The following is a 4382-nucleotide window of genomic DNA, read 5'->3' on the forward strand; positions in this document are numbered from 1 at the left end:
GTACAGCAGGGATCTCCCACAGCAGCCCCATCGGGGGCCCTTCCACCTTTTAAACATACTAGGCCCAAACATTTTAACACTTTGCTTCATTCACAGAATAAAGTGTAAACACTCTAAATCAACTTAAAAAGCTTGAGTGATCTGACCTTAAGTTTAAGTGCCCTTTACTTTCCCTCCTCCTTTAGGCCAACTTGACCCTCCAGTCACATTGAACTTAAGAACTGTAGTTGACATAGTATGGCACTTCTGAGCCTCCTGAGCCAGGTGCTAGGCCCCAAATCATTTTCAACACCCTCTCCCCACCCCCAACCATCATACCTTTATTTATCCTCCTAAAAAACTCCTTGGCGTTCTTATCAGCCATCTCAGAATGTATTCGCCCCAGAACTCCTTAGCTGCCTCCAAGGCACTCTCTAAACTCCCTCCACTTGGCACAACAGCCTCATGAAATGATGAATTCTTATAGCACTAGACTGTATTTTTTTTTTTTTTTTTTTTTGCTGTCTGTTGCCTTCCTGGACTATATGCACCTAGAAGACAGAGTCATCTCTCTACCTGGGTGGGATAGGGAACACATGAGATGAGATCATTAAAGCTAGGCTTTTTAGGAAGAACATGAGTCTGCTAGGGGAAGGAGGGACAAGCTGCAGTGAAAAAATCTGGGTTCAGGGTATACTAGCTGTGTGACCTTGGAAAATCAGTCTCCCTGGGTCTTACTTATCTATCAAGTGAGATAATAATATTGCATACAGAATATGGTTGTTGTAAGGATCCAATGAGAAATATATCTCAAGCACTAAGTATGATGCTTGGTACTTGATAAAATGTAAAAATGTTCTTAAATGGAGGACTGGACAGCATTAAGTATTCAATAGTATCTCTTATTTCAGTATCTTTTTTGGGGGGGGGGGGCGGGCACAAGGGGCAGCATGGTGGGATCTTAATTCCCTGACCAGGGATCAAACTGCCTTAGCAGTGGAAGCAAGGAATCCTAACCATTGGACCGCCAAGGAATTCCCTCCAATATCTTTTTTAACTTAAGTATAACTGATTTACAATATTGTGTTAGTTTTAGGTGTACAGTACAGTGATTTCAGTTCAGTTCAGTCACTCAGTCATGCCCAACTCTTTGAGACCCCATGGACAGCAGCACACCAGACCTCCCTGTCCATCACCAACTCCTGGAGCTTGCTCAAACTCATGTCCATCAAGTTGGTGATGCCATCCAACCATCTCATCCTCTGGTATCCCCTTCTCCTCCTGCCCTCAATCTTTCCAGCATCAGGGTCTTTTCCAATGAGTCAGTTCTTAGCATCAGGTGGCCAAAGTACTGGAGTTCCAGCCTCAGCGTCAGTCCTTCCAAAGAATATTCAGGCCTGATTTCCTTTAGGATTAACTGGTTTGATCTCCTTGCAGTCCAAGGGACTCTCAAGAGTCTTCTAACACCACAGTTCAAAAGCATCAATTCTTTAGCCCTCAGCTTTCTTTATGGTCCAACTCTCACATCCATACATGACTACTGGATAAACCATTGTCTACACGGACCTTTGTTGGCAAAGTAATGTCTCTGCTTTTTAATATGCTGTCTAGGTTGCTCATAGCTTTTCTTCCAAGGAGCAAGCATCTTTTAATTTCATGGCTGCAGTCACCATCTGCAGTGATTTTGGAACCCAAAAAAATAAAGTCTCTCAGTTTCCATTGTTACACCATCTATTTGCCATGAAGTGTTGGGATCAGATGCCATGATCTTAGTTTTTTTAATGTTGAGTTTTAAGCCAGCTTTTTCACTCTCTTCTTTCACCCTCATCTTCAACTAAAGGCTCTTTAGTTCCTTTTTGCTTTCTGCCATTAGAGTGGTATCATCTGCATTATCTGAGGTTGTTGATATTTATCCTGGCAATCTTGATTCTAGCTTGTGATTCATTCAGTGTGGCATTTCCCATGGTGTACTCTGCATGTAAGTTAAATAAGCAGGGTGACAATATACAGCCTTGACGTATTCCTTTCCCAATTTTGAACCAGTCTGTTGTTCCATGTCCAGTTCTATCTGTTGCTTCTTGACCTGCATACAGCTCTCTCAGGAGGCAGGTAAGGTGGTCTGGTATTCCCATCTCTTTCAGAATTTTCCACAGTTTGTTGTGATCCACACAGTCAAAGGCTTTGGTGAAGTCAATAAAGCAGAAGTAGATGTTTTTCTGGAACGCTCTTGCTTTTTCAATTTAGTTTTATATATATATATATATATATATATATATATATGTGATTTAGTCTTATATATATATATAAATTTAGTTTTATATATACATAAAAGTGATTTATATATACGTTCATATTCTTTTTAAAATTATTTCCCACTATAATTTACTAGATTAGATTAGATTAGATCAGTCGCTCAGTCGTGTCCGACTCTGCGACCCCATGAATCGCAGCACTCCAGGCCTCCCTGTCCATCACCAACTCCCAGAGTTCACTCAGACTCACGTCCATCGAGTCAGTGATGCCATCCAGCCATCTCATCCTCTGTCGTCCCCTTCTCCTCCTGCCCCCAATCCCTCCCAGCATCAGAGTCTTTTCCAAGGAGTCAACTCTTCGCATGAGGTGGCCAAAGTACTGGAGTTTCAGCTTTAGCATCATTCCTTCCAAAGAAATCCCAGGGCTGATCTCCTTCAGAATGGTCTGGTTGGATCTCCTATAACTTATTACAAGATATTAAATATAGATCCCTGTGCTGTATAGTAAACCCTTGTTATTTATCTATTTTATATGTGGCAGTGTGCATCTGTTAATCCCATACTCCTAATTTACCACCCCCTCCCCTCCCCTTTGGTAACCAAAAGTTTGTTTTCTATGTCTGTGAGTCTGTTTCTGTTTTCTCTTATTCCAGTATATTTCCTGGTTTCCAAAGTACTTGCCCTGAGAGGTACAAGTCAGTCTGGTGTTCCAATTGTTTCCCCACCCCTCCCCCAACCCTAGGCCACTGTAGAAAGAAGCTGGAAACATAAAGGTGGCCAGTCTGACCTAAGTGACGGGTGGGACCTAGGGGATGGGACATCCCTCAACTTTGTGCCATCATCTTTCTAAATCTACATGTAGCTCCAGCCATTCTCTCATCCTCCCCTCTTTGTACAAAAACTAGCTCTTCTCACCAAGACCAGGTCCTTCCCCTGTGCCTGGATGCCCTCCTTACCTACCCTCTAAGGAACTTCACCCCTTAATGGGCCTCTGTCGTGGTCAGCCTCTTCTTCTCTCCTGGATTCTTTCCACTGTTTTCCAAACAGTCTCTTCTATTCTTTAAAGAAAAAGAAGAAAAGAAACAAGATCCCCAGGTGATCACATGCACCTTGCTGTTTGAGAACCATTGACCCAAAACCAACAGCTTCAGATGCCAATTGGAGGAGACTTGAACATCACAGCAAAATTGTGGTTGCTGACATGATTTTCTAAAATGGTGAATAACCCTTGGTAGAGTCTGAACACAAAAAGGTGTAATCTTCATTCACTTTGCATAGTATTTGCCTCCCTGGAATATTAAAATCATGCTAGAATGTACTTTGTCTTTGTTTGAAAAAAGGGAGTTAGTCATTAGGCTTAGATAATTGTACACAGGACTTTCACCTATGTAAATGCCCAGTGTGACATTCAAAAAATCATGATGCCTAATTGTCCATACATTGCAGGATATCTAGCATTCTTCACTTCCCTGTGATAAATGCCATTATGACTACCAAAACTCCATCACAAATGTCTAAAAGCTCCAAGTGAGTAAATTCTCTGGCGTTCCAATGGTTAGTACTCCACGCTTCCACTGCAGGGGGCCCAGGTTCAATCCCTGGTCAGGGAACTCAGACCCCACATGCCACGAGGCCAAAAAAAATTAAAATTTCTTGAACTGAAGAAAAATGAAAATGCAACATATCAACTTAATAAAAAAAAAAAAGATTAAAAATAAAAGCTCCAGGTGAGAACTATGGCTCTAGACTCTCATTCAACAGCCTATTCAGGATATCTATTTGGACTCATACAAGCTATGAAACTGTTCATAAGTGCTGGATCTCTTCCCCGAAACCCTGAACCTATTGCCCCTCCTGTTCCCCATTTCAGTTCTCTCATTGAGGCTATGATAGTTATTGATATTGAATGACCAGTAGACTGAAGGTTTCACGTGGGCAGAATATTTCTTTGATTTGTTCTCTTTGTATGCCTTAGAATAGTGCCTGGCATAGAGTAGGCACTTAAATATTTATTGAATGTATGCCCAGCAGACTTTCCCAGCCCTAACAAACCTCAAAAAAGACAAGAAAATACCAGGAATTCCAGGTCAGAAAGCCCCCACTTTCCAGAAGGACTTCTAATATCCCTGATACTTCTATCAGTTAAAGATG

The sequence above is a fragment of the Bos indicus x Bos taurus genome, chromosome 11, assembly GCF_003369695.1.
Source record: "Bos indicus x Bos taurus breed Angus x Brahman F1 hybrid chromosome 11, Bos_hybrid_MaternalHap_v2.0, whole genome shotgun sequence".
Taxonomy (NCBI): domain Eukaryota; kingdom Metazoa; phylum Chordata; class Mammalia; order Artiodactyla; family Bovidae; genus Bos; species Bos indicus x Bos taurus.